Source organism: Thamnophis sirtalis, unplaced genomic scaffold (assembly GCF_051295495.1).
Source record: "Thamnophis sirtalis isolate CommonGarterSnake01/CBP01778 unplaced genomic scaffold, rThaSir2_p1.2 scaffold_6, whole genome shotgun sequence".
Taxonomy (NCBI): Eukaryota; Metazoa; Chordata; class Lepidosauria; order Squamata; family Natricidae; genus Thamnophis; species Thamnophis sirtalis.
The window spans coordinates 27,852,047-27,874,978 of record NW_028261386.1 but is presented as its reverse complement, the minus strand read 5'-3'; the positions used below and the strand labels follow the sequence as shown (position 1 = coordinate 27,874,978).

At 42.7% G+C, this 22,932-nt stretch overlaps 1 long non-coding RNA gene across 1 annotated transcript; it reads right to left on the bottom strand.

Annotated features, from left to right (window-relative positions):
• Positions 1–7,665: 7,665 nt before the first annotated feature.
• LOC106541785 (uncharacterized) lies at positions 7,666–13,231 on the bottom strand. The gene is made up of 3 exons (XR_001312999.2): positions 13,078–13,231; positions 9,951–10,074; positions 7,666–7,862 (listed from the first exon to the last, which is right to left on the bottom strand). It is a non-coding gene; the product is annotated as an uncharacterized LOC106541785 (long non-coding RNA).
• Between the last annotated feature and the right edge of the window lie 9,701 nt (positions 13,232–22,932).

The following is a 22,932-nucleotide window of genomic DNA, read 5'->3' as shown; positions in this document are numbered from 1 at the left end:
TCCTTTGTTCTAGGTTACTTCTCTTCTTGATTAGTTTCCATCCATCACTTCTCCTGCTTTCAGGTGCCTTGGAGAATAGTTTGACTGCCTTTTCTTTGTGGCAACCCCTGAGATACTAGAACACTGCTATCATGTCACCCACTAGTCCTTCTTTTCATTAAACTAGACATACCCAATTCCAGCCCCGTTCTTTATATGTTTTAGCCTCAAGTCCCCTAATCATCTTTGTTGCTCTTCTCTGGGCTCTTTCTAGAGTCTCAAAATATTTTTTACATTGTGGCAACCAAAACTGGATGCACTGTTCTAAGTGTGATCTTACCAAGACATTATAAACTGGTATTAACACTTCACATGATCTTGATTCTATCCCTCTGTTAATGCAGCCAAGAACTGTGTTGGCTTTTTTGGCAGCTGAAGCATAAATATGCTAGCTCATATTTAAATGATTGTCCACTTGGACTCCAAGATCCCTCTCATGGCTCCTACTATTGAGCCAGGTACCAGGTATTCCAAACTTGTATATTTAGTTTTTGTTGCCTAAATGTATAATCTTACTATTTTTAGTGGATCTGTCTACAGTTTGACATTTTTTTACTGGAAGACTGATTTCAAAGCAATTCCTAATGGATGCTTTAAACTGGCAGATATTTTGAACACACAGGGTTATATTATAAACACTGGTTGGCTTTGTTCTGTTCTAGCTTGATTGGTAAGTTAACTATGACAGGATCATGACACTTTTGCTGTTGCAACTGGACACTTATACCTTCTTATACCAAAATGTAATCAATTTGATTTCTGTTCATTTTGTTTTTGTATGCTTAATTGGGGGATATTCATGCACATAGGTGTTGTTTTTGGTTAAATGGAAAAATGTGTTAGCAACCAAGAAAGGTTTAAATTGGCAAAAACTGACAGGTCATTCTACTGCTTCATTTCTGTTTCTTCTATTTCTATGTTTTCTTTCTTTCTCTCTCCAAGTTTTTTGATCTTGTTAGTATACTTTTACAAATTCAGATTGAACTTGACCATACAACCAAATTTGTTTTTCTATTTAGAATTTTATTTTTGAAACACAGTAGTAGACATCCCACCCAGGTTCTGGTCCAATTGTATGTTTTAAGTCAAGACAAAATTCTAAGTGGTCATCCAAACTATTGTTATGCTGTAATAAAGAGTTCATTGAAATCAACTGACTATTGCATGACAAAAGCCTTCTTCTTGATTAGCTTTCCAGGTTTGTTTGTTGCTAAAGTCTATTAGATGTTTCTGGTGAGGGTCTACAAGCTATAATAGTAAAGTTGATTGACAATGGAAGAAAACATGCGCCTGAGCCTTTAAATGTTTTGTGGAATGTGTCCTGTGTATCATATCAAAGAAATGTTACAATCTAATTTACCTCATAGGATTGCTACTATGAAACTATGTATGCTGCCTTGAGCCCCTTGATAAAGATGGCATATAATTGTAACAGACACACAGACATGTGCGCATGTGCGAAGGAAGGAACATGGCTGCCGAGCTCTTCGCTCCGGCGTTCATATGAGAAAAAACTGCCAAAAAAGAAGATATCGTCTTAGGAGATCGAGCCAGAGACAGACCAGGAGACGGGCGATTTTTCGGGGGATCTGGTGCTGGCAGCGGACTGGAGAAAAATTGCTTCTCCAGGCTGCCTCGCACGAAAAACGCCGATGTCGTCCGGAGGTGCTCGGAAGACGCCGCGGCCCAGCTGATTTTAAAAAGACGTTCAAAGACGCCGCCCGGGTGCCGCTTGGAAGCTAGAGGGGAGATACGAAGCTGGAGAGGAGACACGAACGCTTGGAAGCTGGAGGGGAGATACGAAGCTGGAGAGGAGACACGAACGACTCTCGGAGGGCTGGTGCTGGCAGCGGACGGGAGAGAGTTTTACTCCCCCGAGGCTGCCTGCTACGAAGAACACCGACGCCATTGAAGGTGCCCGGAAGACACCGCGACCCAGCTGATCTGGAGAGGCGTTGGGAGACACTGCCCGGGTGCCGCTTGAAAGCCGTTGCGGCCCATTTCGGCAGGAGACGCTGGGTAATTATCGCTGGGAGTACGGTTGGAGTCCGCTGCGACCCGGCTGACTTGAAGAGAGCCCTGACCCCCCCCCTCCTCTTGTGGGCTGAGAGAATTTCCCCCTCACCCCCCTTTTACCATTTCTTCATCTCGTCTGTGCTTTTGGTTGCTGTGGATTGTTTGACTATCTATTGCCCCAGGGAGAAGGCGGTTAGCCTGAGACAATACTGGGAGAGAATGGGAGGTGGTTTTTATCTGCTACGATTGCAACCCCACTCCTCTCCCCTTGGCTTGGCCTCCCCTGTTGGGGCATTCTTTCTCCCACTGGACCATTGCCATCACAGGCCCCTCTGCTGGTTGAGCTTGGACTCCCCTTGGAATGCGGCTATTGGACCTTTTGGACTGTATTATCATCTATTCCTTTACTTGTATTTTCATCTGCCATGGCCATTGTTGCCTGATGCCGCCTTGGACCTGTTCCTTCGGATAACATCATTGCTGGACGAGTGGGGGTACCTACAGTGTATAGGAGGCTCTCTCCTTTCCTTAACCACCTCAGATTTTTTTTTTTTGGACTCTTCCAGAACTATTCGCACTTTATTCTAATTAACTTCTAGCGCAATTATAATTTCTTCCTTTTCTTTCATCTTTTTCTTCTTTCTTTGTATGGGTTATGTATGAGGTATGCTTGACATGAGTGAATGTCCCACTTTTTATGATTATATTGTTGTAAATTTGTGTTTTTAACTTTTTGCGTGGGGACTGTTTGCGGGAGTGCATGAGTGTGCGTGATTCGGAGGACCTGTCGGGAATTGCGGGGGCCACGGGGGTGGTTGAGGGGACCAGAGATACGGGAGAGGGTCGGGGTATTGCGGTCGTAACAGGGAGGGGCAGATACGGCGGGGACTTTAGGGCAGGCCATTACCGGGGAAGGAGGGTTCGCTACATTACAGAGATCCCTTCTTCCGGCCCTAGGAGTCCCACTCCAAGACCAGATGGCGCAAGTAGTCAGGACCCTGGTCTCAGGCTGTTGTCGCTAAATGCCAGGTCTGTTGTACATAAAGCACCTCTCGTCCGGGACTTACTTTTAGACGAGAGGGCAGACCTGGCATGTATTACTGAGACCTGGCTGGGCCCAGAGGGAGGAGTCCCCCTTGTAGAACTGTGCCCAGAAGGATTTCAGGTGCTACATCAGCCGAGAGCCCAGGGAAGGGGTGGAGGTGTGGCCGCTGTTATCCGGGAGTCGTTAGCTCCTCGTAGGGTCCCTGCTCCGGAGATTGTCGGGTGTGAGTCTTTGCTGTTAAAGTTGGACCTCAAGGGTCAAGTGGGTCTGCTGCTAACGTACCTGCCTCCCAACAGCGTTGCAGCAGCTCTCCCCTCGCTCCTCGAGTCGGTAGCCGAGCTGGCAATTGAGTTCCCTAGGTTGATGGTCCTGGGGGACTTTAATTTGCCGTCGCTCGGTGAAAACTCTGATGGGGCGCAGGAGTTCATGGCTTCCATGACAGCCATGGGCTTGACCCAAGTAATCCGAGGCCCAACCCATTCAGCGGGACACATGCTTGACCTTGTATTTCTCTCGGAGCAGTGGATGTGTGATCTTGGTCTGAGGGGGAGTGACATCATACCCCTGTCGTGGTCAGACCATTGCCTACTGAGGCTCGACTTCCGGAGGCCAAACCCCCACTGTAGGGAGGAGGAACCGACCAGGTGGTTCCGCCCCAGGCGTCTTATGGAGCCAGCAAGGTTCCAGACAGAGCTTGGGGTTATTCCTGACACTTTCGCCCACAGTCCGGCGGAGACTCTGGCTGCTGCGTGGCACTCGGCAGCGTCAGAGGCCCTCGACCGGATTGCGCCACTGCGGCTCCTCCGAGGCGGCGGATCCCGGAGACCTCCTTGGTTCACCGAGGAACTCCGGGAGATGAAGCACCGGAGGAGATGCCTAGAGCACCGCTGGAGGTCCGATAAGTCCGCATCGAACCGAGCAATGGTAACCACCTGCACCAGGGAATATACTAGGGCACTTAGGGCAGCTAAAAGATCACACATAGCCTCCCTGGTCGCATCCGCTGAGTCCCGCCCAGCCGCCCTGTTTAGGATAACCCGCTCCCTATTGAACAGAAGGGAGACGGGGGAACCCTTGCAGGGCAGAGCTGAAGAATATGCCCAATTCTTAGCGGACAAAATTGCTCGGTTTCGGGCGGACTTGGACTCCACACCTGCAGTTCCAGCCGAGGCACAGGGGGACCAAGTAGAACAGCTCTGGGTTGAGTTTCAGGAAGTTACCCCCGGGGATGTGGACAAGGCCATGAGAGCTGTAAGTTCCTCCACCTGTGCTTTGGATCCGTGTCCCTCATGGCTGGTTTCTAACTGCAGTGAGGTGACACGAGGCTGGATCCAGGCGGTTGTAACCGCCTCCCTTCGGGAGGGGAACTTCCCCGCCGCACTGAAAGCGGCGGTGGTGAGACCCCTCCTGAAGAAACCATCCTTGGATCCAGCTGCCCTTAACAACTATCGCCCGGTCTCCAACCTCCCCTTTTTGGGGAAGGTTGTTGAGAAGGTGGTGGCCTTTCAGCTCCAATGGTCCTTGGAGGAAGCAAACTATCTAGACCCCTTCCAGTCAGGCTTCAGACCCGGTTACAGCACAGAAACCGCTTTGGTCGCATTGATGGATGATCTTTGGAGGGCCAGAGATGAAGGACATCCCTCCATCCTGGTCCTCCTTGACCTCTCAGCGGCTTTCGATACCATTGACCATGGTATCCTTCTGCGACGACTGCGGGAGGTGGGAGTGGGAGGCACCGTATTACGGTGGTTCTCCTCCTACCTCTCGGACAGGTTGCAGTCGGTGTTAGTGGGAGGGCAGAGATCGTCCCCAAGGCCCCTAAAATATGGGGTGCCGCAGGGTTCGGTCTTATCCCCCCTACTATTCAACATCTACATGAAACCGCTGGGGGAGATCATCCGCAGGCACGGGATCAGATACCATCAATATGCGGACGATACTCAATTGTATCTGTCCGCCCCGTGCCAAATCAATGAAGCGGTGGACGTGATGGACCGGGGGCTTGAAGCCGTTATGGACTGGATGAGGATTAACAAGCTTGTGCTCAACCCGGAAAAGACCGAGTGGCTGTTGTGTTTTCCTCCCAAAGATCTGACCAATAATCCAACACTCAGGCTGGGGGGTCAAATTTTACACCCCTCAGAGAGGGTTCGCAACTTGGGAGTCCTCCTGGATCCACAGCTGTCATTCGACCACCATATAGCGGCTGTGACCAGGGGGGCATTCGCCCAGGTACGCCTGGTGCGCCAGTTGCGACCCTACCTGAATCGGGAGGCCCTCACAACAGTCACTCGGGCCCTTGTGACCTCTAGGCTGGAATACTGCAACGTGCTCTACATGGGGCTGCCCTTGAGGAGCATCCGGCGACTTCAGTTAGTGCAGAACGCAGCCGCGCGAGTGATTGCGGGTGTACCTCGATTCACCCGCATTACACCTATCCTCCGCGAGCTGCGCTGGCTACCTGTCGATCTCCGGATGCGCTTCAAGGTGCTATTGATCACCCATAAAGCCCTACATGGCAGTGGATCTGGATACTTGAGAGACCGCCTTCTGCCAATTACCTCCCTACGACCTATAAGATCTCATAGATTAGGCCTCCTCCGTATTCCATCGGCCAGCCAGTGTCGGCTGGCAACCACAAGGAGGAGGGCCTTCTCAGCAGTGGCCCCGACCCTTTGGAACGAGCTCCCCGTAGAGATTCGTACTCTCTCCACCGTCCAGGCCTTCCGCATAGCCTTGAAGAACTGGCTCGCCCGTCAGGCCTGGGGATAAGGACTGTTACCCCGCCCGAATGTAGTATGCATGTTGTTTGCTATTTTATTATGTGTTGTAATCTCAATGTTGTATTCCCCCCTCCCTTGGTTTTCTGTGAGCCGCCCTGAGTCCCCTCAGGGAAAAGGGCGGCCTACAAATACAAATAAAACCATAAAAAAACCATAAAACATACACACAATATATATAGAAAGAAATCATATGGGTTTCTTGTAGAATATTTTCAATAAGTTGCTGAACAAATCATTGGTGAATAACTCTTTTCCCTAGATAAAACTGGGAAAATCATCTATGTAATTTTCATTCCCAATGGTAGAGAGGAAAACCTATTTGGGCCTGGAATCAGCAGCTATGATGTCTAAACAAGCAAAACTTTATATAATCAGAGAACCAAAGATTTATCATAATATTTGAATGGGCTGAACATTTAATGGGTCAGGATAGCAATCAACGAGGCTCAGAATCCTCCGGGGATTCCTATGGAAATTTCAATAGTTTTGACTTAGCAGTACTCTCAAAGTATCCCATGTGGCATCCCAAATGGATCTAATTTTTAATTAAAGAGTAATTTGTGTAAAGTTTAATCCAAATATCATTTACATTTGATTTTTAAGTATTTTGTGTTATCTGTAGTTGTACATGTGCATATTACACTGAATGATCTGGAATGCCAGCATTCTCATGAATGTTAACTTGTATGTGACAATATCTGAATGGATAAATCAATGAATGTTAATAATCATCTAAATATCTTTGATGTCAGTTTCTAGACTTCAAAACTAGAAATGCCCTTCTGTGAACTTAGAAAATTCATCTGCTATTCATATAAGAGTGATCATTTATCTATGGTGGATTATACAAAATATTCTTTAAAAAAGGATAAAATTTACTCCTCAGTTATTTTTGTTAGGTATAATTACTGATTGTACAGTGGTAGAGGTTAATCTGATTTTGCATTTAATAATGGCAGCAAGACTGTTGGTGATGCAATACTGGAAGAAGGAAGATTTGGCTACAATCCAAGAATGGACACTGAAAGTCACAAATTTAGCGGAGATGGCGAAAATATCTGCATATCTTAAAGACCATTCAAATGAGAGATACAAACGAGACTGGAAAAAATGGATTGATTATATAGAAAATAAATATGGAACTAAGAAATTCCAGATAGCCTATGTTTAGGACTAGGAATGATTTGAACTGTTTAAAGTTAATTTAGCAAGGAGGAGCTAAGTTCAATGTAAAGAGGTTATTAATTTCTTACTTTTATTTTTTATCAATATATCTTAGACTGTGGTTGTTAAATATTTATACCGTGTATGGATTCTGGGAAGTTGGGGGGGGTAGGTTGTGGGGGCTCAGGGGGGAGGGGGGACTATTCCAGGTTTGATTTTAAAGTAGTATGATTGCACATGTATATTGTCCTCTCTTACAACATGATATTGTCTATGTAACAATATACATGTGATTATATGTTATGGAAATGAAAATAAAATATTCTTCTTAAACACACACACACGCACACACAAAAGTGATCATTTTCCCTTACAGAACTTTGAGATATTTATTATCTGAAATTTTGTAAAATTATCTCCAATTCAAAGTTAAATAAAAAGAGTGTGAAGCACTCGCAGTACTCAAGGTAATACTAGGTAATTTCTAGGTATTTCCACCTAATCAAATGGAAGTTATACATTTGTCATGCTATTAATCTCAGTTTGGTCAACTTTCTCTAATTAGTATTTAATCCCAGTTTGATGCAGTAAAGGAGTATAATAATTACCAATTACCAATTGCTATTATAGAACTTTAATATACAGATCAATAGGTTAAAGATTTATCTTTTTCCAGATTATATATTTAATCAAAATGTTTGTATCTCAGGAGAATTGCCTGCACATCTTCCAGCCACCTTATTTCAGTATCTTCTGCAGAACTCTTCAGACTCTTCAGAGTTTTCCTGATATTTTATACAGGACGTTGGTGAGCCCTATAAACATTTTTTTTTAAAGAAACAAGAATTGCAGATTTAGAAATGAGAGAGAACCATAAATCAACAGCAAATCAAATTTGAAATAATAGACAATGTTCTATAAAAACCTACACCAGTATTGTTCTGACCTAGGCTTCCTGATAAAGCATAAATCACATGATTAGTCCAGAAAACCCTCTTTTTATTTAAACGGCTGTGGATTATGTTCATTCACAGCCCATAATGATTCACAAATAGTCTGTAAAGAGTCCAACAGATGTCTGCCACAGTCTTTGAAGGTAATGCTGATAAGGACTCTTTATCATCCTTGAAACACTACCAGAGATCTAATTGCCAATTAGTTTTGCAAGGCCAAATGGAGCACAGAATCAAATGAAGCTTCTCAGAGTTTGAACCGATCAGAATGAACAAAGTTGCTTTCTGAAAAGGCTTGTCTGTTTGCTCCTCTTTTGGAAAGAGCTAATCATCTCCAAGCCTTAATCCTGAGTCGCCCTTTTTGTCTTAATTGTTCTTTCCTTATGGAAGCTCTGCACATGCGCACAGTGGGAACAGGCTCACACACTGTTCTTCTGCCTCGCTGATGTCAGATTGCAGAGGCTCCAGAGGCAACACATAATTCCCAGATGGCTCTGCCCCCCTCTCTGCCTCCAATGCAGAGCCCTCATCCGAGCCTTCCCCAGATTCCAGGACTGGCCCATGTTCCTCCCCAACCTCCTCATTGTCCAACTCTGCTGCCAGCCCCACCGGCTGCCAGGGGACCACAACAAGTATATTGTTCTAGAGTTATTAACTTATTGTATATTTTTCATTTCTTATATATCTTATGGCAGGCATGTCAAACTTGTGTCATCATGGCAGCATCATGTGACGTATCCCCCTTTGCTAAACTGGGCATGGACATGGCCAGCGCATGATGCATCCGACCTGTGGGCTGCGAGTTTGACAGTCCTGCTTTTTTCCCATCTCCAGAAGCTGCATTTGTTCAGAATATGTTCTGATATACAAGAAAATTACCATTACTACAGGAAATAATACAGATGACTGGAAGAAACCTTCATAGTAAAAGGATAAAGGAACGGAATGAGACAAACCATTCATTGATAAATTATTTTAAGAGAAGTCTGAGAAAACACACAGGACAACTAAAGAAGGGAGTATGAGAAAAAAACCTAATGGTCAAGTTGGACAAATCTCATCATAATATTTCAAAGTGTTTTCAAACAATAAAAAATAATACTAAACAGAAATGTAGAAAGAATCAACAGGCCAATACAGTTTTTAATTGGAGATGTTCTGTGATGGATTGAGATAAAAGAATGGGAAGCGATAACAAGAGCATCATATTATTATGACATCACCTGTTCCCTTTTTGCATAGGAATCAACCTGGAGCCATTATGATCCCACAAGTGGTCTAAGACCAACCACTTAAATTCTGTTAATCTTTATTTAGCGCCAAAATAGCAATGATCATTAGTTGAGTAAATTCCTGTGCATGGGCATGAGCACTTAATTGGAACTTAATATGTGGCCTTGATCTTTTTCATCTGATATGTAGATGTAAAGTATAGATATAGGTATTGGTAAAGCTATAAGGCTGCCCAGCTAGAGACCAATTCTGGGTGGTTTATATTACTGAGAATAAAAAACAATAATAAAGAGACTACATATATTTGGACATGCTAAGATTCTACAAGGTCTTTAGAGCTCCCTACTCAGGAGCCTGGGATTATAACTAGGTTCTTAAAGACTTCCTCAACACCATTACCTCAGAGAGATATGCATCTTAAGAAAAAGAAAAATCCAAAATGATTTTAGTGGTATTTAAATTAAAAATGTTTTATTGGCAACTCAAACCATTGCATTTATACTGCTGCAAAGAATATCAAAAATTACTTCTTTAAATATTTCTCTCTTTTTTTCTCTTTTTTTAAACCTTTCTTTTACTTTTATCATTTTTCACTTTTTATTTTCATTTTTCATGATTTTTATCTTTCCTAGATTTATGTTTCCATAGCTTTTAATCTTGATCTACTGCATTTGTTTAGAGCAGAATAAGAGATTCAGGTATATAATGTTGACCTACCATGTACAGCAAACGAAACCACCAGCACAGTCTCCTGATTGTACACCAGGAAATGGACATGATGGTCTACAGGTGCCACCACTTTGGAAACAAGCAATGTTAGCAGGGTCGCTTTGGCCAGTTACTGCATAAAAAAGGGGAGAAAATACCACTGGCATTTTAGAATCTATATTTATTTATTGTTAATAATTATATTTTATTATTTTCATAAATAATACATGTTTCATGATTTGCATTCATTGTACAAATAATAAGAAGAAGAAACCCAAAATATTATAAACACTTTTGGCATTGACAAAATCCCTATATTCAACAGTTATAGTAGAAGGCAACCTTATATGGAACAGCTTAAATCCTGTGACAGAACCTTTAATAACATCAAAAACATCTGCCTATCCCCCATTCATTGGGAAGGACTTAATAGGGAATAAAAGTGCAAAATATGGTCTAAACATCTGGCTGACTGTCCAACAAACCAATAATAATAAGATGCTGATGATGGTGTTGCTGATGTACTAGGAAGTGATGTGAGCTAGACTCAAGCCCATTCTCACCTATGGAAATTGGATGGCTATATGGAAACTGCTAGTGGAAATGACAGTATATCGGCTCACCTATTTAAAATCCTAAAATAGCAATAGCAATAGCAGTAGACTTATATACCGCTTCATAGGCCTTTCAGGCCTCTCTAAGCGGTTTACAGAGAGTCAGCATATTGCCCCCAACAATCTGGGTCCTCATTTTACCCACCTCGGAAGGATGGAAGGCTGAGTCAACCCTGAGCCGGTGAGATTTGAACCGCTGACCTGCTGATCTAGCAGTAGCCTGCAGTGCTGCATTTAACCACTGCGCCACCTTGGCTCTAAAAGATTATGATGTTAAAATCCTGCACTCCAGCATTCCAGTATTGCAACAAATTTGGAATACTTAACAATGGGCATAGGATTGGAAAAGCTCAGTGTACATTCCTATCCCAAAGAAGGACAATGTCAAAGAATATTCAAATTACTAGGCAATAATGCTCATTTGACAAGCTAGCAAGGTCCCACTAAAATCCTAAATGTTAAACTTCAACAACATGTGAACTAATCACTGACCAGAAGTATAAGTTGGGTTTTGAAGAGCAGCAATCAATTGGTTCAAAATAGGGGAAGGAGTACTAAAAGGCTATATATTGTGATTCTATTTATTTAACTTATATTCAGAGTACACTGTGCAAAATGTTCGGGTGAATGACTGACAAACTGGAATTAAGATTGCCAGGAGAAATATCAACAATCTCAGATATGCAGATGATCCTACACAAATGGCAGAAAATGAAGAGGGTAATGAGGGTGAAAGAGGAGAGTGCAAAAGTTGGTGTGAAACTAACATTAAAAGCTAAGGTCATAGCATCAGCTTCCATTACTCCTGAAAGTAGAAGGGGAAGAAATGGAAGCAGAGACAGATTTTATTTTCTTGGATTCCAAGATCACCTCAGATGGCAACTGCAGCCATCTGAAATTAAAAGACTCCTTGGGAGGAAAGCTATGAAAAACCTAGGCAGCATATTAAAAAACATAGATATCACTTAGCCAACAAAGGTTTGCAGAGTCAAAGCTATAGCTTTTCCAGAAGTAATATATGGCTGTTAAAGTTGAATTATAAGGTAGAGCTCCAAATAATTGGTGCTTTCAATTTGTGATTTTGGAGAAGTCTCTTGGATTGTAAGGATTGTAAGGAGATCAAATCAGTCAATCCTAAAGGAAATCAACCTTCATTGTTCTTTAGAAGGACAGATACTGAATCTGAAGCTCAAATACTTTGGTTACCAAATGAGAAGAGTGGACTAATTGAAAAGATCTTGATGTTGGGAAAGATTGAAGGCAAAAGGAGAAAGGGACAGCAGAGGATGACAGCCTTAGGTAGTGTCATTGACATAATGAACAGGAATTTGAGCAAACTCTGTGAGATAATGGTGGACCCGGCTTGCTAAAATTCATGGGGTTGGTCCCAACTTAGCAACTGAACAACAACAACAAGAAACACTGCTGTAAGCCATATTTTTATTTCATTAACTTAAAATAGATAGGAGGAGATAATGGGAAATCAGGAGGCAAATTTCAGATTTATTGAAAAAACTATGTGTTAAACAATATAGCATTTAATAGTAGATCAACTAAAGTAAATGTAAATTTATTAGGGGGTTCATGTAAACCTGCCTTCCATAATTATCTTAGCAGTTTGCCCTTTTTAAAAAAATATATCATTTTTCTTTTTCTTGTATCTGAGAGGGATACTGTTGGAAAAATAACAAATAACATAAAATAATATTTTGTGAATGTATCTTCAGACATTCATTTTGAAAGACTTGCAGATGAATCTTCCTATAGGTATAATAATGTTTAACAATACAAGTTTTACTACTTTTCAGGAGATATCACGCTTTATTCTAATAGATTTGGCACATCCAATAAATCAGGTCCATTTTGTCATGAAGCAGAACAAATATTTGTTCAGATACCAGCCTCAGGATTAAAGTCTGAAGATACACTCACAAAATAAGTTAGCAATAGCACTTAGCAATACACATATATTACTTTACAATACTTTACAGCCCTTTCTAAGCAGTTTACAGAGTCAGCATATTGCCACCAACAAACTGGGTCCTCATTTTACTCACTTCAAAAGGATGGAAACTGAGTCTTCCTTAAGCCTGTTGAGCTTTGGACTGCCAAATTGCAGGCAGCCGGCAGTGAGCAGAAGTAGCCTGCAGTACAGCACTCTAACCACTGTGCCACCATGGCTCAAGATATTATTTTATCTTATTTATTGTCTTTCCAACAATATCTCTTTTAGATATGATGGGAGAAAAAGAAAAAGGATTTTTTTAGGAAATGGCAAACTCCTAAGACAAGGCATAGTATTATTATAGAAGACAGGTAGATATGATCCCCCTGACACATTTCTTGTTGAAAAAATGGGGTGGGAACACCCCTCTGAACTTTGCAGATTGAAATACCCTTAACGCTCTTTGATTGGTGTCAGTACTAAAAATAAAATAAGTAAAAATTCCTTGTGAAAAGCATTTGAAATGAATTTCAAGTATATTTCTCCTCTAGACCATCTGGGTCATTTTAGTTCTTACCTGTGACTGCCTGGTTGGAAAACATGAAGATGGCAACAAGGAGGAGAAGAGCCTTCATGGTTGAAACTCAGAGCAATCAGTTCAAGAGGCAGGAGTCTCTAAGTCAGGTCAAGTGGGACTGAGCAGTTCTTTGCTGAGGCTATTTATGGAGCTTTAAGGAGCAGAAGGGTCAAAGGTGGCTTAAATTTTGGCAACCTGGAGGAATGACAATGTCACAATTACATTGGCATTCTTTTTTTAAAAAAATCTAGCTTCTGGTGGGGTGTTTCCTCAAAGGATTCAGGATTGGAGGAGAAAAGAGGTGGTTTTAAAACTGCCTTCTTGAGTTTTGGAACAAAGTTCACTCAGTTAAGCATTTCCTCTCCAGCAGAGATTCAAATGAAAGATGTAAATGTCATTCCTTTGCCCTTGCTGTTATTTGGCATTGAAAGATGTAATGATGTAACCCTTCTAATCAGATTCTAGATATTACAATGGTGGGTTGCAGGCGGTATGCCCCGGTATGGGTATATTGGAACCTGCGTAGAGCACCAGGTACCGTTTCGGTACAGTGCTCTGGAGGGCCCATCCGCCCACCCGAGCTCCTTACCTGTCATTTAAAGCATTTGGCGCTTCTGTGCATGCGCATGTGAGATGCTCCGCTGAGCAGCTGGAGCATCATGGAGGCTTGTGGAGGCATCACTGGAAGATACAATGCAGATGCGTGCCATATCCACCTTTTTGTAAATGTATGTAATTACATGCCACATATTTGAAAAATTAAATTCTATACAGCCTATTTATGAATGCTCTACTCTCATTGGCATTTACTACATCCTTCCCCCGACACACCAAGTATAACAACATGAGATTGCAGCTTGCTAGATGAACTTGTAAGAACTATGCTAAATCAATTCCTATATGTTTATAACAATTTTCTCCATTTAGTTCTGTTGCCCTTAAGTACCACACCAGCCCCAGATTTAAGAAATCATCCAAATAGTTAATTTTGAAACCAAGATGATAAGAATTAAAAATATTCAATTGAAAACCAAAAATGAATAAATAAAAAAAACACAGCAGTGTTAAAACAATTTTTCACTGCCTATATAAGCATGATTTGAAGTACAGGCAATCAAATTTCATTTTTACTCAAAGTTTGTAATAGGTCTTTTGTCTCAGAGGACAAGAAGGATACTGTGTTTTTCCATTTTGGATTATATGACAAAGATTGTAATATGTTCACAGGTTAATATAGGAACTATCTTTGCTCTTATGTCTTTCTCCATGGTCAATTTAAATTGTAACCCATATATGCTTGAATGGCTGGGAAACTATACCATAAAACAGTCTATACCAGTGATGGTGAACCTTTTTTTAGCTCCCGTGCCAAAAGCAGGGGGAGAGCAGTGGGGTAGTGCACAGGTGTGCCATACCCATAATGCTATGTGCATGACATCCCCCCATCGTGCGCGACCAGCAAACACCCCCATACACTTTTGGCATGGTTTTTTCAACCTCCCCAGTCTCCAGGGGCTTTCTAGAAGCCTGTGGAGGGTGAAAACAGCCCCTCCACCCCCCCATGCCCTCCGGAGGCCTCTGGAGCTTCCCCGAAGGCTCCAGAGGGCAAAAAATGGACCTGTGGGAAATCTGGAAGTTCAGGAATGGTGACTTCCGGTTTGTCCATAGGGATGATCTCCAGAGCTTTCAGGAGGCTTCCCTGAAGGCTCCAGAAGGCAAAAAATGGACCTACAGGCAAACTGGAAGTCACTTCCGGTCTGCTCGTAGGGCCGGTTTTTGCCGTCTGGAGACTTCAGGGAAACCTCCTAAAGGCCCCTAAAAGCTAAAGGGAACGCGGAGGTTTGGGAATGGTTACTTCCGGTTTGTCCCTAGGGCCATTTTTCACCCGCCAGAACCTTCAGGAGGATTCCCTGAAGGCTCCGGAGGGCAGAAATCGGCCCTACGAGCAAACCAATAGTGACTGTTTTTCACGCTCCTGAAGCTTTAAGGAAGCCTCCTGAAGGCCCCTGAAGGCTCTGGAGGTTGAAAAATGGCCCTGTGGCCAAACCGGAAGTCTATCCCCGAACTTCAGGTTTGCCTGTAGGGATGGTTTTTCATGCTCCTGATACTTCAAGGAAGCACTGGCCAGCAGACATGGCAGTCCCTCAGGTGCCCTAACAAACGGCTCTGCATGCCACCTGTGGCATGCGTGCCATAGGTCACCATCACGGGTCTATACAATGCCCATTGCCAATCCCTAATCTGCACTATTAATTCTGTTCCAATTTGCGGATGAATGCTGGTATCCTTATTTCAACTGAACCTAACATGTTAAGCAAAGTAATTGGATAAAGGCTACCACATTACTTCCTCAAATATTTTGTTTAAGGAAACAAAACAGTGATATAAGAATGGGCAGTGATAGAAGATGTCACGTTTTGATAGATGGCATGATTAAAGCTAGCCTGTTTTCATGGCATAGCAAAATAGAGTGTGCAGATCAGTGGTGGGTTCCTACCGGTTCAGACAAGTTCACCTGAACCGGTAGTCATTTAGCATCCTTGGTCACTGGAACCTGCAGCGACCCAGGTCTGCCATGCCGAGCCAGTTTCTCAGGTGCCACCATCAGTGCTGCCATCTTGTTTTTCAGTTCTGCACATGCACAGAACAATTTTAATTTCACTGTGCATAGCAGTTAGCAATAGCAGTTAGACTTATATACCGCTTCATAGGGCTTTCAGCCCTCTCTAAGCAGTTTACAGAGTCAGCATATCAGCCCCACAGTCTGGGTCCTCATTTCATCCACCTCGGAAGGATGGAAGGCTGAGTCAACCTTGAGCCGGTGAGATTAGAACCGCTGAACTGCAGATAACAGTCAGCTGAAGTGGCCTGCAGTACTATACCCTAACCACTGAGCCACCTCGGAACTACTGCCGGTTCGCTCATGAGCGAACCGGCAGTAGTGCCTGCTGGAACCCATCCCTGGTATAGATTGATCACTCTCTCAAGCCCACTAAACAAATCTGTATAGATTATACTCTCTGAAAAATATGTATCTCAGGTAGTCTCCAAAATAGCCATTATGTAGACTTGAAGTAATTTGTAAAAAAAAAAAAATCATTCTCTCACTATTGGACCACTTTTGAAAGCTACTGAATAACTATGGGCTAAAGGTGTCATTTTTTTCAAATGACTATGTTTTCTGGCTTTCAGGAGAGTGTGGCTTTTTCCACAACTGGCACTTTCTATGAGATGAGGAGAAAAAGTGAATGACAGTAGAGGACAATACCTGAAGATCAGCAGGATGTCCCTATAGTGATTGGAATCTGCTCCCCTGTAGGTCGCCTGATTTACTCACCAAATGCACAGGTGATGAAGTGAATTAAAAATGTAACATCATGAAACAGCCATTAGTTGCTCAAGGGAAAAACTTGTTTACTTTACATCTAAGCCAAGGTGGCGCAGTGGTTAAATGCAGCACTGCAGGCTACTGCTAGATCAGCAGTTCAGCGGTTCAAATCTCACCGGCTCAGGGTTGACTCAGCCTTCCATCCTTCCGAGGTGGGTAAAATGAGGACCCAGATTGTTGGGGGCAATATGCTGACTCTCTGTAAACCGCTTAGAGAGGCCTGAAAGGCCTATGAAGCGGTATATAAGTCTACTGCTATTGCTATTGCTATTGCTAAGGACCAGTTGAAACTGTCTTATGCATAAGTTCTGGGTAAGGTAAAAGCAGTGTCAAGAACAGTGAAACAGTGCTATCAGAGAATGTTTATAAGGTGAACATAGATGCAAGTAAGGAATGTCCCTTATTCATTTAAGGTTTCAGAAGCAAGCACAACTGTCCTGAAGGGCAAAGACCAGCTCTGCTCCTTGTGCAGCAACATTTCTCCCTAAACTTCCTGGTTTCACTACCAGGTTGGCCTTGAAATATTTAAGACATTTAGTTCTTTGTGACTTTAACCTGCCCTTGAGTTGTCTTGAATCTGGAAAAGCTTAGGGGTTCATAATCATCATGGAAACTATGGACCTGACCCAATTATAGAAGGCCTAGGGGCACCTACTTGTTCTAGTCATTTGTTGGTTTCTTAGCTATCACAAGAACAATTACCCAACTGAGATTTTGAAAGTTAAAGTGCTGAATGTCTTAAAGCTTTTGTTTACTATTTTAAAAGAAAAAGGCATTCAAAATATAAAGAAGTTCAAGAAAAATATTTTTAAGGGGGAAAAATACAAGAAATGTAAAGATGGTGTATTGTTTTTTCCCTCCCTCAGTAGTTTAAAGGTCATTCCAACTCTATCCTGATGCAAGTCAGCAAGGAAAGGGTTGTTTTTTTATCCAGTTCCTTTAGCTTATGAAATATTTCATCAGTTAGACAGCATCATACAACTTTATAACAATAATTAATTCTAAACCACATGTAGACATAGTCACCAGTTTCATTTAATGTCCCACAAGGTAAATGTTTAATTCAAAGTTATCAATTCATGAGCATTTCTCAGACCTATTATAATTTTTTAGAGGTGTTGGTGGATTAATCCACAAAATTCTTCCTGTTGGAGAGAAATAAGAGATGGATAATTTGTAATCTTTAACCTGGGCTATATAGTAGCAGAAATATAATGAGGGCAGAGAGTTTAGTAAAATTCCATCTAAGCTGCATATCATTCTCTGCCATTCCTGAGTCTTTTATATAGTTGAAGCTATAGAGGGACAAAAATAAAAGAAAATGCAGTAATCCAATCTAGCTAAAAGTCACATTTTAGGCAGAACTACCCTAACAAGGATAAAGATTTTGCTTTTCTTTTTAGCCTGATAATTTTAATTATTCAATAATTATATTATTTTTATATCATATGTTTCTTTCCAGTCTTTGGTGTAATATTTCTAGAGCATGGTTTGGCAGTCAAAGCTGTGTGGCATCAAAATTAAATGAATAAACAAAGAAACAAACAAACAAACAAAGCAAAGTACACCAAAATGATCCATAAAGTAAGGTACATCAAAAGCAGAGGTGGATTGCTCCTGGTATGCACTGGTATGGGAATATGGGTAGTGGAAATTGGCTGTACATTTGTATATCATTGGCGATGCTGGCCTGGCCATGCCCCCCACACCACTACGCTGATGGTCCCCTGACGTGCCCTTGCTCCCACCCCCAGCCAGTCACTGCTTGCTCTTTCTCTTGCCCTGCCCATCCACACCATGCTTACCCCACCCATCCACTTCCTTTACCCGCCCAGCTGGAGGAGCTGAGGCTGGCGGGCTGCAGGAGTGGTGGTGGTGAGCGATAAATGAAGTGAGAGCCGACCAGCATCCCTGCCTTCTTCCTCCACAAGCATGGCTGGAGAGAAATCAGGGAGAGAGAGAAAAGGAGAAGGCCATCCCTAGCAGAAGCTTGGCTTACTCCTTCCTCTTGGTGTGGCAAGGGGGATAGTGCTGGCCAGCATCCCTGCCTCCTCCCTCCATGAGCGTGACCGGAGAGAAATCATGGGGGAGAGAGGGAGGAGAAAGCTGAGTTTCTGCTAGGGACAGCCTTCTCCTCCCTCTCTCCCCCTGATTTCTCCCTCGCTGCTTTCCCAGCCAACCACCCAGCTAAGCAGGGTAGTGGGGCTACAGCTGATGAGAGCCAAGAGGGCCAGCATCCCTGCCTCCTTTCTCCATAAGTCACAGCAGCGGGGAAACAGAGGATTCTTTGTCAGCCTCCCAGCTGATCCAGCCCCCCTTACACAGGTGCCTCATGCTGGAGCAAGCGTGGTATGTGTGTGTGTGATATACATGCCTTCCATGGCATGTCCAATACGTTTGTATACCCACCAGGTCACCTGCCAAGCGGCAGAGAAACTGGGCTTTGGCAAAAGGAAAAAAAAGCCATTTGAAATTAGGCCTCTGTGCCACTCTGCTAAAAAGGCGAGAACTGCAGGCAGGAGATAACAGGATGACTAACCATATTCATTTAACCCCCAGAGTGGGAAGAGGCTGAATTGGGGCTCTGTGAGTTGGTTTGTAGGACACAGAAGTCCATGATTATAGGATTTGTTGGGCATTGGTTTTAGTTCATAGAACACATCTACAAATATAACTGGAAGTGTGTGTGTGTGAGAGGGGGGAGAGAGTAAGAGAGAGAGAAAGAGAAAGGAAGGGAGAGAGATAAAGAAAAGAGAGAGAGACAAAGATAGAAAAAGAAAGAGAGAAAAGGAAAGACGGAGAAAAAAGGAAAGGAAAGAAAGTAAGTGGGAGTGAGAGATAAAAGAAAGAAAGAAAGAAAGAAAGAAAGAAAGACAGACAGACAGACAGACACAAGAATGAAACAAAGGGAGGAAATGAGAGAAAAAAAGAGAAAGAAAGATAGAAAGAGAGAGAAAGAAAGAATGAGAAAGAAGGAAAGAGAAAGCAAAAAAGAATGTGGGGGAGAGAGACATACACAAAGAAAAGAAGGAAGGAAGGGAGAGAGAAAAAAGGAAGAGAGACTGTTGTGGCCCAACAACAGCCAGCTGAGCTGTTGGTGGAATCTGACAGCGATGAACACTAGGGGACTGCCCTGGAAGCTGACGAAGACTCTCCGGGATGTTCGGAGTCAGAGCAGGAACTAGAGAGGCCTGTTAGCCACCAGGTGGCATCTGAGTCAGGGAGCAGTGAGGAAGAACAGAGGGAGGCTGCCCCTGACGTAAGTATGCGTAGGGCTGCGAGGAGGACAGAGCAGCTTTGGAAAAAGGGTCACAGAAGAAAATAGGAACAGGTGGCTACTGATTGGCCCCTCCCGGAGAGCTTATAGGCGGGGCGATGGGAGGGGAATTTTTCAGGAAACAACAACTGATCCAGCCTTAGAGAAAGATTGGAAGAATTTCATGAGTTCAAGCCTTGTTTCATAGAGATAGCTTTCTGGGCTCCCAGCCAAGGGGTTGCTTATCTCCCTCCTTAGTTGTGTCAGACAGCCAAGTCTGCATCCATATATATTGTAGATGCTTGGGACAGAACAGAGACAAAGATAGAAAAAAAAAGAGAAAGAAAGAGAGAGAGAGAGAGGGAGGGAGAGAGAAGGAAGGAAAGAAAGAAAGAAAGAAAGTGGGAGGGAGAGACACAAGAAAGAAAGAAAGAAAGAGAGAGGGGGGGGGCGGGGAAGGAAGGAAGGAAGGAAGGAAGGAAGGAAGGAAGGAAGGAAGGAAGGAAGGAAGGAAAAAGAAAAATAACTTATGACCACAATTGAGGCCAAAATTTTGGTTACTAAGCAAGAGTGTTGTTAAGTGAGTTTCACCACATTTTACAAGTTGACCATGCCCACCCAGTCACATGACTGCCAAGCAAAATAGGCCACACCCACAGAATAGTTACTAAAAAAATTGAAATCCACCCCTGATCAAAACCATATTGTCTTGCCTAAGAAATGTTGAGCAAACTGAAAATCAGGTTTTTCACACTGCCAAAAAATCCCTACCCCCACTAAACTATGGAAATTTGGTTTCAAATTTTGCAACAGATTTGATGGTTTATAAGAAACAAAACTGATTATCTTTTCTGTACCAAGGGATACTTTTCAAATGGCTTTATCCATGATCCCACTGAGCAAAAAAAATCAGTCTCAGTATTTTATACAATACATTCAAGAGACCAAGAGCAAGAAAACCTGTATTATGTTATTTAAATAAAATTCCTTTCTCAGAAACTCAAGGATAGGTTACCCTGCACCTGGATGCATGTGATTGAGAAACATCTCCAGTTGGGATGGGGCCTGATTGAGCCATGTGATGGACATGTGGGTGCTGGACAGGGACTTTAACTTTCAACTTGGTGGGGGAAACCTGGAAGCTTTCAGATTTGGGTTTTCCCAGATGCGCCAACATGGCTTCTCTAATAAAATTGAATTTTGAGGAATCCCAAGCCTCGGACTCTTATCACATGGAGAACGCTATTTGGAATTCATGACATAATGTTGTTTATAAAAAGGAATAATGTCCTTGTAACTAGGTGGGACTAGTTTCTGGAGAAATATGCAAAGCTGTGGGTTTTAAGGTCCTTTAAAAGCAGAGTTTAAGTTACTTATTAATGTGCTTATTGCAACAGGAAATTTACAGGTATGAATATTAAATGTGGGCTGAAAAATCCAGACAACTAATAGATGGTCACCAAAGTCATTCAGAGAGTTCCAACCTTTACTGTATGAATGCCTATATACGTAGCCCAAAACTAGCAGCTCTAAACTGAACTAAAGTATGGTTGGGCTAGTGAAATTCAGCATTCCCACTGTTGCCATCTGTTGAAGGGATGAAAAGAAGAATGTTTAAACCTGGCCTTCTAGATAAACTCTGTAGATGTAGATATGTTCTAGGCTTGTACTCATCTGGCTCCTGGTAGCAGCAGTTTCAACCAATCTGTTTTGACACTGTGACAACAGAGTCTAACTACTACTGCCTTGAATAAATGTATATGTGCTTGTGAGGGAAAACACTAGTGCTTATCTGGAGCAGACACGGTATTCAGATTCTGACCAGTTCTGGAGAACTGGTAGTGGAAATTTTGATTAGTTTGGAGAACTGGTAAATACCACCTCTGGCTGGCCCTGCCCCATCTATTCTCTGCCTCCTGAGCACCAGCTGATTGGGAGGGGATGGGGAATTTTGCAATACCCTTCCCCTGGAGTGGATGGGATTGGAGACTTCACAGTATCCTTCCCCTGCCATGCCGAACCATGCCACACCCACCAAGCCACAACATGCCCACCACAACACATCCACATAACCAATAGTAAAAATCTATGAATCCCACCACTGATCCAGAGGGTATACCTATCTCAACAATCATGTACTGGCATACCCAGGACATTTAGACAGATTTATGATTATGGCTGAATTTGTATCCATATTGTTTTCCTTGCCAAGTTCAGGTGTTAAATCCAGTATGGTAATCAATAGAGGCACAGGCATGTACTTCATGCCCCCCCAAATGACATTAAACGTCTTTCTCCTCTTGACTTTCTCATGATGTCTCCCATTTCCCATCTCTAGAAATAAGATTTTAAAACATAAAGTGCTTGTCAGGATGTTCCCACTAGCTGCCCATCAGCTCTGGATTTTGGCTGGGAGTCTGGCATCAGGATGTCAGCTTGAGCAATATATTTATTTAATAGATATTCATATACTCAATACTAATGTTAATAAACAATTAAAATACATTTTATTGAGACTCTTCCAGTTAACAATAAATCTTAGGCCATCATGCTGTTCTAGGATAATGCATTTTACTTATTCAGAGACAAAAACATGTGTACACACAAAAGCATGTGTACACACCAAACAAAATGTGCCATTAATTATAAGTCAAAGTGGAATAAAATGATAAAAGAAATTGTAATTGTTGCTGGCAGCATCTTAATGTAAGTATCAGGTAGCTGAAAACTTTTCAATCTGCAGAGGTGGGATGTTCTGGAAAATATTGAAACATTGTGTTCATACTCTGGACCATGGAAATTTGGCAGTTTTTGTAGAAAGAAATATTTCAAAGCATAAAATGATTCATACTGTTCTGGATGGCACACAACCCAAAATACCATTGGCCACTTCCTATTTTACAAAACTTATTCCAAGACAACTGTCAGATTGGCTCAGAGCAACCAACTGATATGGTCCAAAAGAAGAATGGAGCATCGCGCAGACGCTAGTACGCATGTGCGCGCCGCGTGCATGCACGCGCGTGCCGCGTGCGTGCGCGAGGACGCTGCCGGCCTCGTTCCAACCGATCCGGTTGGAACGGGGCGAGAAACCCACCCCTGCCTTGTACCAAAGTGCTACAATTAAAACATAAAAGTCTTCAGATACCAGATGCTCCAGCTCAATGCTTACAAATGTTTTAAATGTGGAGTCAGAAGAAAGTAGACAGAT